Below are 13,963 nucleotides of genomic sequence, written 5' to 3'. Positions count from 1 at the left end.
GAAGAAAGAATGCAAGTATATCTTCTTCAAGCATTTGGTTTTGGTTTTTAGTAATAGATTCTAAGCCATATTCTATCTCATACCTGCCCTCAATTTTGTTTACAGATTCTAAAAATGACCCTTGGTCGAGTGTCTGTACATTATTTTTGTCTTATTTAGTTTCAGTTTGGTTGTTGACCGGAGTTGTAAAGTGTTTAAATGTTGTAACTAAATTGTAAGCCACACTAAACCAGCAAATAATATAATCAGTGAGGCGCCTCACTTTTCCTTCTCATACTACTATCGTCTCGTCATAGAAACTTGTGACCTGTTTTCACCTAGGGGAAGAGTGACTAGCGGCTCATGAAACAAAAACCGATTCGTTCTCACTGTTTCATCATCATTCGTGAAAGTGGCTAGACTGGACTGTGTACGGCTTGGGAATTTGTACGGACGCAGGTGATCGCGCAGTTGAGCGTCCCACAAACCCAACATCACATCACATCATCTCACGGTTTCATTAACGACAGATACACGGGCATCAAAGTGGTTACCTAACTGCAACTATGTTCTTTCTTGCCCTCAGTATAGATTTTTTCGTAGCGTAAATTCCCTGGTGGCGATCATGCAATAACCGCAACAACATCACTAAAAACCGAACGAGGTGGCGCTTTGGTTACCACACTGGACTCACTTTCGGAAGGGCGATGGTTCAAACCCGTGTCCGGCCATCCTGATTTAGGTTTCCGTGATTTCCCTAAATCGCTTCAGGCAAACGCCGGGATGGTTCCTTCGAAAGCGGACGGCCGACTTCCTTCCCCATCCTTCTCTAATTCCGATGGGACCAAAGAAATGGTTCAAATGGCTCTGAGCACTATGGGACTTAACTTCTGAGGTCATCGGTCCCCTAGAACTTAAAACTGCTTAAACCTACCTAACCTAAGGACATCACACACATCCATGCCCGAGGCAGGATCCGAACCTGCAACCGTAGCGGTCTCGCGGTATTCCAGACTGAAGCGCCTAGAACCGCTCTGCCACACCGGCCGGCGGGACTGATGAGCTCGCTCATCAAATCAATCAACCAACCATCACTACAATCCCTATATTACACAGATTTTTGCTTCGTGATTTTTTAAAGATCCTTAAATGAGCTACAACATGAAAATCCCTATATTCCATATATATTTTATTTCGTGATATTTTGTCCCAATATGTGCTATTCTGGTGGCGAAAACTAGCATTGTTTCATTAAATAGTTGACGCCTGTATGTCGGCTGTTAATGAAGCTGCGGGAACGCATTTGCTAGTTTGTTTCTGGAGTCCCTGCTGAGTGTTCTTGTACATCAAGTAATTCAAGTATAAGAGTTACGCGACTCACCAAACGTATCTGAAGCGTCACGGATCCAGTCAACCATCAATCACGTCATTATACATGCTGAACTTCTCAGTTCAGTACTCTGTCATCTGAAGTTTTAATTTTTGGTTTATTTTATACATAATTAATACAGAATCAGTTTTTCACTCTGCAGCGGAGTGTGCGCTGATATGAAACTTACTGGCAGATTAAAACTGTGTGCCAGACAGGGACTCGAATTCTGGACCTTTGCCTTTCGCGGTCAAGTGCTCTACAATATGAGGTAACCGAACATTACTCACGACCCGTCCTCACAGCTTCAGTTCCGCCAGTACCTCATCTCCTATCTTGCAAATTCACAGAAGCTCTTCTGCGAACCTTGCAGAACTAGCACTCCTGGAAGAAAGGATATTACGAGAAACATGGCTTACCCACAGCCTGGGGGATGTTTCCAGAATGAGATTTTCACTCTGCAGCGGATTGTGCGCTGATATGAAACTTCCTGGCAGATTAAAACTGTGTGCCGGGCAGAGACTAGAATTCGGGACCGTTGCCTTTCGCGAGCAAGTGCTCTATCACCTGAGCTTGGGTAGCACATGATTGGGTAGCTCAGATGGTGCCAGCACGGTAACTCAGCGTGCTCGGTCAGAGGGTTAGCTGCCCTCTGTAACAAAAAAACCTGAGGTAATGGATCAACGACGAACTGAAACGGGTGTCTTGCGACGTCCGCCCCGAGCAGATACAACGAACGAAAACTAACAAAATGAGATTTAAAAGAAAAGATGGTAGAGCACTTGCCAGCGAAAGGCAAAGGTCCCGAGTTCGAGCCTAGATCCGGCACACAGTTTTATTCCGCCAGGAAGTTTCATAATGAATACAGTTTAATCCAGTGACTGTTCTTTTATAGGATACAGGTTTAATTTTTTGATTTAAAACCTGCAAAAGGTGGCAAAAGTTCTGCATATTATACCGCTGCTGAAAGTTATCCATTTTGTACGGCTGCTCGTAAATTTGTGTTCAGAATGAATAGCATTGCACGTCCTGATTCAGACCACCATGATTGTCTCACAAAGCTTTAGGCGAATACTGGAAAGATTTCTAAAACAAAGCCACTACCAATTTCGCGACCCGACGTCGATGTTGACGAGATGTGATATTCTTGTTTTCTGCCCTCCTTCCTTTCATTCTTTGCAACAATCGGTAATCCACAGGGACGAGATGAGATTGACTGGAAAACTGGAGAGTAATAACCGTGGCATCCCGCGCCGCTGCAGTGTTCACGAGTAAACGTGCTGTTTTTCCCGGCCACGCTCTGTGGCAATTTCCCGCACGAGGCTACAGCGCCACCAGCGGATTCGGTTCACGAGGCCGCTGCCCTCGGGATCTCTTCCGCTTTTGCTACGTTATCTTTTTTTGTGGCGACCCGCGAGGACTCTCACAGGACTTCGCTGCCTGCGGGACGGAAGGCCTTCTAGGACTCCCGTGGGTAAGCCTCAGGCCAACACACTTCCTTGTGGGCGCTCAGTCTCATTCCAGACATGCCGTGAAACTTGGTTTCCCATCTTCGATGAGAGTGGAAGAATCAGTCTTTCTACATTTACACATTCTCTTCACTAAACAAAGCTCACGATTTTGAAAGATGTAATACAACAGAATAAAACTAATTTTTTTTTTTTTTTACCAAGGAAAACCCACTTTGACGTGACAAGTCATGGGGTAGCGATAGGCACATTTTCAGATGACGGTATAAAAGGACAGTGAATTAGTAGAACTGTCACTTCCACTCTGATGATCCATGTAGAAAGGTGTCCGACGTAACTACGAACGCAAGACGGCAATTAAGAGACTTTGAACGCTAGAGCTAGACGCATGAGACATTCTATTTCGGAAATCGTTAGGGGATTCAGTATTACGACATCAACAATTTCAAGAATTTTACGAGAATACCAAATTTCAACCACTACCTCTCACCACTGGCAACGCAGTGGCCGACGCCTTTCGCATAAGGACCGAGAGCTGTTACGTTTGCGTAGTTGTCAGGGCTACCAGACAAGCAACGCCGCGTGGTATAACCCAAGAAATTAATGTGGGATTTAGGACGAAAGTATTAGTTAGGGCAGTGTGGCGAAATTTAACGTTAATGGGTTACGGCAGTTACGCAAGTGCCTTTGCTAATGGCACATCATCGCCTGCAGCGCCTCTCCTGGGTTCGTAACGGCATAGGGTCGACGCTAGATGAGCGGAAAACAGTGGGCAGGTCAGATTGGCGCGTTCAGTTTGTAAGAGCTAATGATAGAGTTAAACTATGGCACAGACACTCGAGGCTATGAACCCAACAAGACTCTGTTGGTGGCTCCACAACGGTGTTGGCCGTATTTCCATGGAATGGACTGGGTCCTCTAGTCCAAATGAACAGATTATTGACTGTAAATGGTTGTGTACGGGTACTTGGAGGCCATTTTCAGCCATTTATGGTCTTTATGTTCCCAAATAACGATGGAAATTTTATGGGTGACAGGGCGCCATCTCATCGGACTACAGTTGCTCGCAGGTAGTTTAAAGAACATTCTCGACAATTCGAATGATTTGGCCGTCCAGATCGCCCGCCATGAATCTCGCCGAACATTTATAAGACCTAATAGAGGGATCAGTCCGTACACAATATCTTGCGCTGGCAATATTTTCACAAGTATGAAGGCCTATAGAGGAAGCATGCCTCACTATTTCTGCAACGGAGTCCCAGCGTCTTGTTATGCCCATGCCACGTCGAGTAGCTGCACTACGCTGGGCGAAAAATAGACCCGACAAGATATTAGGAGGTATTCCATGACTTCTGTCACGTCAGTGTAAATGTAGGGCCCGACAAGATATTAGGAGGTATTCCATGACTTCTGTCACGTCAGTGTAAATGTAGGGCCTGACAAGATATTAGGAGGTATTCCATGACTTCTGTGACGTCAGTCTAAGTAGAGCCCAACAAGACATTAGGGGGTATTCCATGACTTCTGTGACGTCAGTGTAAATGTAGGGCCCGACAAGATATTAGGAGGTATTCCATGACTTCTGTCACATCAGTGTAAATGTAAGGCCCGACAAGATATTAGGAGGTATTCCATGACTTCTGTGACGTCAGTGTAAATGTAGAGCCCAACAAGATATTAGGGGGTATTCCATGACTTCTGTGACGTCAGTGTAAATGTAGGGCCCGACAAGATATTAGGGGGTATTCCATGACTTCTGTGACGTCAGTGTAAATTTAGGGCTCGACAAGATATTAGGGGGTATTCCATGACTTCCGTGACGTCAGTGTAAATTTAGGGCCCGACAAGATATTAGGGGGTATTCCATGACTTCTGTGTCGTCAGTGTAAATGTAGGGCCCGACAAGATATTAGGAGGTATTCCATGACTTCTGTCACGTCAGTGTAAATGTAGGGCCCGACAAGATATTAGGGGGTATTCCATGACTTCTGTCACGTCAGTGTAAGTGTAGGGCCCGACAAGATATTAGGAGGTATTCCATGACTTCTGTCACGTCAGTGTAAATGTAGAGCCCAACAAGATATTAGGGGGTATTCCATGACTTCTGTGACGTCAGTGTAAATGTAGGGCCCGACAAGATATTAAGAGGTATTCCATGACTTCTGTCACGTCAGTGTAAATGTAGAGGGAGATCACGACCTATTTATTGCAGTTAATGTAAAGAAAACACATACAATCTCAGAATGATTTTCCGGTTGGAAGTCAAAAATTCACTCCACAGTTTATCGCCCTCGGCTGATAAGGAAACACTGTATCCTTATTGCCTCTGATCGCTTCAAACAGAGTATTACTCGCAGTTGAGGCTCTCCCACTATTCCTTCTTAATAGTGGATTAACTTTTGTAAAATGCTTCATTTATTGTGGTTTGTACTGGCCGAAATTCCGTGGTTTTCACCCACTGACCACAGACATGGCCAGCCGATTCGGCTCATATTTTGCATGTCACTTGTGGACAACCTAAAATGGATGACTCTAGGATCTCTTGGCTCAATTCCCCTCCGTTTTTGACAAAACGTTCATGTCATGGAATCGATCTGAAATTAATGGGATCTATAAGTAACTGAAAGCGTTCGCAAACACACATTTTCATAGAAACTGAGGAGAGAAACTGTTACGACCGCCCCTTTCGCATCCATAAGGGAGACAGGAGCGCCCTGGCGTAGCGACCAGGGTCTCTGGTTGTGGATCAGAAAAGCACGTTTTCGATACGAACAAATTTTTCAGATTTTTCAGGTATTTTTTATTTTCACTTCTTCTTGGTTATCGAAATTGGCAGGAACAGGAAAGCTAATCAGGTAAATTCATCAACAAGGAACGATAACATCGTAGGAAAATAAATTTCTCAAACGACTTGATTACTAAAGAATTGAAATTTTAAGCCTTCTTGTAAAAGATAATTTCGAGTAAGATTGCTGCGAATTCGTCACGAGGGACTATGTATAGACAACGAACTTAAAGTTACTTGAGAGAGAGACTTACTCAGAATATGTCATCGCAATTCCTTTAGTAGATAGAACTATCTCTCTCTCGTAATAGATTGAACTTGCACAGTAACGGTGGGTCGTGGGAATATGGATGTTTTTGACACTGATGACCTGTTCTAAAGCAAGATTTTTGCGGCTATTTTTTGTGAATTAATGGAGGAAAATATAGGGTAACTTAACCGTTTGTCTGCTTTTCACTGTCTGAATGAATCTTTTTATACTGTCTATCGAAACTTCTCAAAAATGATTACAAGACAAGCAAATTCCTAACATATACTTATGTACTGTGCAAAACACTGACTGTACTGAATTATACAAACACTTACCATAATTTTCTCAACCCTATCTTCAAACTGAAGCTAACTCTTTCTATAAAAATGCAGTGATACTCTGTGTTTTCGCTTATCTCGTGTCTTGAAAAACTTTTTCACAGATTTCCCGGAAACAGCCCACAGCATACAGCAGCATGACAGCGTCAAAATCTACGACAGAAAATTCCGTACCACAAATTGCAATCTGCGTACGTACATAATAATCTGCATGATTTGTAACTGGCATGAAACGACTTCTGACAGAATTCAAATGGATGTCTATAATCAAAAGAAATGCTTTAAAAATCAACTGAATGTTCATAACAGTATCTACAGAACATGAATTTAAGGAAAAATTCTAAGGAAGACGAATTTCATCTTCCTATCAGGGCAATCCATACAACAATCCTACTATCTGAGCTTCGTTACTACAATCTCAATAACACGAACCAATGCTACACACTTGCGTGTTTAGCTCAGTCTCTCAACATTCCAGAAAAACTCACAAATATTTTCCCTACCTTCTCTCTCCATAACTGCATCAAAAACATTCATACTTAATTCCATCTATCTCACATCAGCCTTATGAAGAAGTTTTCCTGGCCGTTCTTCAAAATACGTTAGGTGCGTAACTTTGCTAGTGCTCTCAAGCAGAGACGGTGTAGAAAGACAAAGATATTCTAACAATAGTCAAATATGACTAAGCTACATAGTTTTGTTATGTGTGAGCTATGTATCTCGATATCTACGTAAGAAATAGAGTTTACAGAGTGACGAAGACAATACGCGTATCTTACAATAGTTATATGTCTTACAAGAGCCTGTACTGAAGGCTACAATGTTTGCAGCTGAAATATTTGTCCTTATACGGTATTTGATTTTATACTCAAGTTTTTCATCAAAACATTTCATAGATTCCAAGATTGATTTTTACTCAGAATAAGTGGTGTTTAAGAAATGCTCAAAAATATATATTGTCGTAACCAATACTTCTCGCGTTATGGAGGTATTGATACAATTTTAGATACCGGTTTTGGAACCAAATATAGAACCCAATATGTTATTTTAAAATTTCTGTTGGAGGATAAATCGAATTAGTGAAAAGCTAACGGCTGGAGAACCCTGAAGAATCGTCTTTCTCATGGATCGGTCCTGGCTGCCCGTTTCTTCCTGTATCTCCATCTCTTGCCAGCTACTAAAGCTAAGAAAATTCAGAAATCCAGTATGCAGATGACTTGGCATTAATATGCCATAGCTTTGAAATACTGTGAGAGTACATTCTAAAGTGACGTCACCTCGCTCTGTTGCAGACTCAGTTAAAATGCACTTACAGTGTTCCATCTCCGTAATAAAGACACACACATGTTAAAAGTGCTATTTGATGGAATTGAAGTTCCCATCATTACTTTCCTAAATATCAGCGAATCTTCCTCCACACACTGCCATTTACGCAGCACTGCACAAACACGTCAAAGAATGACGACACAAGAGTACATTTAGTCTACAATTTTGCATATATATATATATATATATATATATATATATATATATATTTTTTTTTTTTTTTTTTTTTTTTTTTTTTTTTTTTTTTTTTTTTTTTTTTTTGGGGAGGGAGCCCCTCCCGCCGGAGGCTCGAGTCCTCCCTCGGGCAAGGGTACGTGTGTTGTTCTTAGCATAAGATATTTTAAGTAGTGTGTAAGCCTAGGGACAGATGACCTTAGCAGTTTGGTCCCTTAGGAATTCACACACATTTGAACATCAGAGTAGCACTTGCAACCTACATCCTCAATTATTTGCTGGATGTATTCCAATCCCCGCCTTCCTCTACAGTTTTTGCCATCTACGGCTCCCTCTAGTACGAGATGGAATTCATTCCCTCATGTCTTAACAGATGTCTTATCAACCTTATCAGTGTTTTCCACATATTCCTTTCCTCTCCGATTCTGTGCAGAACCTCTTCATTTCTTACCTTATCAGTCCACCTAATTTTCAACATTCGTCTGTAGCACAACATCTCAAACGCTTAGATTCTCTTCTGCTCCGGTTTTCCCACAGACCATGTTTCACTAGCACACAGTGCTGTACTACAGAAGTAAATTCTCAGAAATTTCTTCCTCAAATTAAGGTCTATTTTTGATACCAGCAGACTTCTCTTGCCCAGGAATGCCCTTTTTGCCATTCATAGTGTGCTTTGCTGTCCTTACTCCGTCCTTCATTGGTTACTTTACTGCCTAGGTAGCAGATTACCTTAACTTCTACTTCGCGACCATAAATCCTGACGTAAAGTTTCTCGCTGTTCTCATTTCTGCTACATCTCATTGCTTTCGTCTTTCTTTGATTTGCTCTCAATCCATCTTCTGTACTCATTACATTTTTCATTCTGTTCAGCAGATCATGTAATTCTTCTCCACTTTCACTCAGGATAGCAATGTCATCAGCGAATCGTATCATTGATATCCTTTCACCTTGTATTTTTATTCCACTCCTGAACCTTTCTTTTATTTCCATCATTGCTTCTTCGATGTATGAATTGAACAGTAGGGGCGAAAGACTGCATCCCTGTCTTTTACCATTTTAATCCGAGCATTTTGTTCTTGGTCGTCGACTCTTATTATTCCCTCTTGGTTCTTGTACATATTGTATATGATCCGTCTCTCCCTAGAACTTACCCCTTCTTTTCTCAGAATTTTCAACATTTTGCACCATTTTACAGTGTGTTGCTCCATTTGACATACACGAAAGCTTTTTCCACGTTCACAAATCCTAAGAATGCGTCTTGATTTCTCTTTAGTCTTACTGCCATTATGAGCCGCAACCTCAGAATTACCTCTCTCGTGCATTTACCTTTCCTAAAGCCAAACTGATCGTCATCTAGCAATTAACCAATTTTCTTTTCGATTCGTCAGTGTATTATTCTTGTCTTAAGCTGATTGTGCAAAAGTTGTCGCACTTGTCAGCTCTAGCAGTCAGTGGATTATATTTTTTCCGAGAGTCAGATGGTATGTCGGCAGACACATTCTACACACTAACGTGAATAGTCGTTCTGTTGCCACCTCCCCCAATGAGTTTCGAAATTCTGATGGAATATTATCTATCCCTTTTGCCTTATTTGAACTTAAGTCCTCCAAAACTCTCTTAAATTCTGATTCTAATACTGGATCTCCTATCTCTTCTAAACCGCCTCCTGTTTCTTCTATCACAGCCAGATCTTCCCCTTTACAGAGGCTTTCAATGTAGTCCTTCCACTATACGCTCTGCCCCTACATTTGGAATTAATGTTACCACTATTGCTTTAATGCTTAGGTTTTTTCGACTTTCCTGTATGCTCACTCTGTCCTTCCGACAATCATTTCTTTTTCGATTTCTTCACATTTTTTTCTTGCAGCCATTTCTTCCTAAAGCTCCCCTGCACTTCCTATTGGTTTCATTCGTCAACGACTTGTATTTCTGTATTCCTGAGTTCCCCCAACATTACTGTGCGTCCATCTTTCATCGATTAACTGTAGTATTTCCTATGTTACTCATGGTTCCTTCGGAATTACCTTCTGCGTACTTATGTGGCCGAGCGGATCTAGGCCCTTCAGTCTGGAACCGCGCGACCACTACGGTCGCAGCTTGGGATCCTGCCTCTGGCATGGATGTGTGTGATGTCCTTAGGTTGGTTAGGTTAAAGTAGTTCTGAGTTCTAGGGGACTGATGGCCTGAGATGTTAAGTCTCATAATGCTCAGAGCCATTTGAACCATTTTTTTTCTTTCCAACTTCTGTGAAGACCCTTTGTAGAGACGACCATTCCTCTTCAACTGAAGTACCTACTGCTTTATCTATAGCCTAAGCGAACTTCAATCGTATCTCGTCATTCCTTAGTACTTTCGTGTCCCCCTTCTTTGCGTATTGATTCTTCCTAATGTCTTAAACTTCATCCTACTCTTCATCACTACTATATTGTGACCTGAGTTTATAACTGCTCATGGATACGCCTTACAATCCGGAATCCGATTTCGAAATCTCTGTCTGACCATGATGTGCTCTAACTGAAATCTTCCCGTATCGCCCGACCTTTTCCAAGTACAGCTCCTTCTCTTGTGATTCTTAGAGTATTCGCTGTTACTAACTGAAATTTATTACAGAACTCAATTAGTCTTTCTCCTCTCTCATTCCATGTCCTAAGCCCATATTCTCCTGCAGGCTTTCCTTGTGCTCCTTCGCTTTCAATTACTTCCCACACGCCGATAACTATTAGATTTTCATATCCCTTTCACTATCCTCATATACTTTCTCTATCTCTTCATCTTCAGCTTGCGACGTCGGCATGTATACCTGAACTATCGTTGTCAGTGTTGGTTTGATGTCGATTCTGATAAGAATAACCTTATCACTGAACTGTTCACAGTAACACACTCTCTGCCCTACTTTTCTATTGATAACGAATCCTACTCCCGTTATACCATTCTCTCTTGTTGTTGATGTTCCTCTATACTCATCTGACCAGAAATCCATGTCTTCTTTGCATTCCATTTCACATCAGTGACCCCTACTGTATTTATACTGAGCCTTTGCATTTCCATTTTCAGATTTTCTAGTTTCCCTACTACGTTCAAGCTTCTGACATGCCACACCGCAACTCGTAGAACGTTATCTTTTCACTGATTATTCAATCTTATTCTCTTGGTCACCTCCCTCTTAGCAGGTCCCCCCGGAGTTCCGAATGGGGGAATATTTCACAACTTTTTGCCAATTGATAGATCTTCATGAGACTTTTTCAATAACAGGCCACATGTCCTGTGGATATATGTTAAGTGTCTTTAATGCAGTGCTTTTCATTGCCTTCTGCATCTTCATTCCTTTGATTATTGCTGATTCTTCAGGGCATACACAACTGAGATAAACGAATGTCTGAAAGGGGATGCAAGAACCATTACTATTACTGTCAGATGTATTCCAGTTAGTGGTTGCTCGTTCGCCTAAAAATGCTCCTCCGTAACTTAGAAGAAAATCTGGTGAAGTGCTAACTGGTGAAAACACAGAATTAGGTCTTAGTATTTTCCAGAGTCCTCAGGCCATTCGCCCGAAGCCATTGTGAGTCGATCTTCGGGTGACAGACGCTTGCGATGTCACAAAGAACTGCAAAGAACGCTGCAATCAACATCGACCTCAAAACGTCCACCTAATTCGAAACCTAAAGACTCAGATTGCCGAGTCTGATCTTCCACATCAGGGGTGTTCGAGACAGCAACATCGGAATGGGACATGGAAGATATGGGCACATTGTGAAGAAGTGGGCTCTTATGAGTTGTGTGTCTATGATGAAGAATAATAGACAATAAACATATCATAGAGAACTGATAACTTCGTGCCTTTAAAGGTGGTCTCAAAGATCTGCATGAAGTGATACCAGTTGCTGCTATATGGTTGTTAAATTTATAAGTTCACCTGTTGTAAAACGTCGTGGTCTCATTACCTTCATTGCTTACATATTCCGCCTTCACAATCATATTCCACACATCAAGATGCTTCATGCGAGTCCGAACTCGATAAGATAAAGTCAATGTTGTATGAAACGATATGCAAATAACAAGTGCGCACCGGGTTTGAAATACTCGAGGCTGGAGTACACACATACATTTCAGACACGGCGGTCACAGGAGCTTTTAGTTCGAAAGAGGCAGACAACACACTGGGAGGCCAGTCCCTTCAGAGGACGAGTCAACCTTGGCCGCCCATGGAGCAGACAGCATGTGCCCGAGTGGAAGGGGGAACGACCCCATGTTCGGCTTAAAAGCAAATTCCGCTACATTGTGTGGGAGCATTCAACCTACGCATTCTTTACACATAGCATGCCGTTTCAGAGATTTTCTCAAGGAGACAGCAAACGCCAAATGGCGATACTACAGATTTCCGAATTGTTCGCCTTAAACGAAACGTCGTTCTCCCGTTTTAGAAGAGCAATGCTTATTGGCAGACGATATTTCTGACACCTTGAGCTGAAGGAGTAATGGGAGAGACCGCGAGATATACCCCTTCACGTCTGGCGTGGAGAGGCGCCGTACCATTGTAGCTCTTGGAGCGAGGAACAAGTCTCTCCTCAGTGCTTCACTGGGAGAGCACCTCTATCGAGAGCGAATCGAAGTGCGACTCTGTATTGAGTACTTGGGATTAAGTGTTGTTCACTGTGTTGGCCGACACAGTGCAGTGTGAATGGACAGAGTTATAGCTAAACGCCTGCGAGCGAATTTTTGAGTGGCATCACGGTGGACTGGTTATCTGACCAGTGTACCACGCCAATAGTTAGACTAGGGGCAAATAGGAATCCTTGACTTTATCAAGGCGTAGGGAGAGTTTGATTGGCGAAGGTCAATCCAAATAGAACGAAAGTTATCTTAATTGTCAGCAGCGAGCAGCGCAGACATCAGTCATCGCGGCTTACGGTATTATGCACTACAGCTATTGCGAGCCCCATATTTCCTCCACAACAGTACACTTCACTGCATTTCACACGCGACAGCCTCGACCGTACCTAGCAACATTCTAAAGAACAGTTATACAAGATGAGTAGGCGCGTCTCTCAGCCATTCTGCCAAGTCAATAACAATCTTAAATTTTGTATAGAAATTTCATTAGCGAATCCTATCCTTGAGATGCAACTTCACATTCCAAAAAGAACCAGGATATAACCTGTTCAATTCATAACTAATAGTGCCATTTCGACTTCTCAGAATTTTTTCAAAATAAATAATATTTTTCGTTAGTTTCATGTTTTTCTTACACTAACTAGCACTACTCCAGTACCCAAGTATCCCACTAGTTACTTAAGAAATTTTGTGAATTTTTGTGTCATTTCCTTACAGCGGACGACTCCAGAAGATATTTATTGCTGAAAGTTGTACAGGCATTTCTCTTTAGAACGTTAGGAGCGTCTGTCTGACTTCTGTAGTAGTGTGGGGGCGGAAATTGCATCTTGCAGGAGCCACAGGGTAAAGGGTACACCGCAGATTAATCCGTTGTGCAGAATAACAGAATAGCAGATCAACCCCACACACCACACTATAAATAGAATGTGTACGTACAATAATATGTTCTGTAGTCTAGTACGATAGTATAACGATAGTAGAAACGATAATGATAATAAAAACTCGATCGAGAAATAAGTTCTTGTTGTTGACCACCAGTGAAGGGCAGACAATATCCCATCTTAGCTGCAATGAGTAAATGTCCGTCTTTTCTTATGTAGATGTCGTTGACAGAAGGTAATTAGCATGAAACATCGACGTCACCGACAGACGCTAATTATCATGGAACACTGATGAGCCCTCCCGCAACTGACGGGCGCCCCAGTACGTGCTGTAGCACATCAGGCATGGTCTGGGAGCGTGGCTGCTACAGAGGACTGACCGGAGCGACGGGCAAGGGTCCGGACAAGGCACGAGCTCAAACACGGCGCCGGCAATACATGGAGACGCGCCACCCAGCCATAATGGAAGCCAGCGGCCGACAGCTTCATGAATATTCCGGCTCACACCACTTCCATTATGTCCGGACCGTCCGCCGTGTGGCGACCGGGCTGAACGCGGCGGCTACATGGGCGTGCGTGCCTGCTTGAGAGCGTGTATTACGAAGTTCATACCGGTAACTACCGTACTTATTGTTTGATAACTAGTACAATGCAGTTTAGCAACACTGTCGCTGATAACAGGATAAGGAGCAGTTTCGTAGCTATGCTGTCCTCCGTAAGCATATTTAGCCGGTATCACTGTGTACTGTGCAGTGTAGCAGGCGGTGTTTTGAAATTTCCT

This window comes from Schistocerca gregaria, chromosome 1 (assembly GCF_023897955.1).
Source record: "Schistocerca gregaria isolate iqSchGreg1 chromosome 1, iqSchGreg1.2, whole genome shotgun sequence".
Classification (NCBI taxonomy): Eukaryota; Metazoa; Arthropoda; class Insecta; order Orthoptera; family Acrididae; genus Schistocerca; species Schistocerca gregaria.
This window is presented reverse-complemented; position numbering follows the sequence as displayed.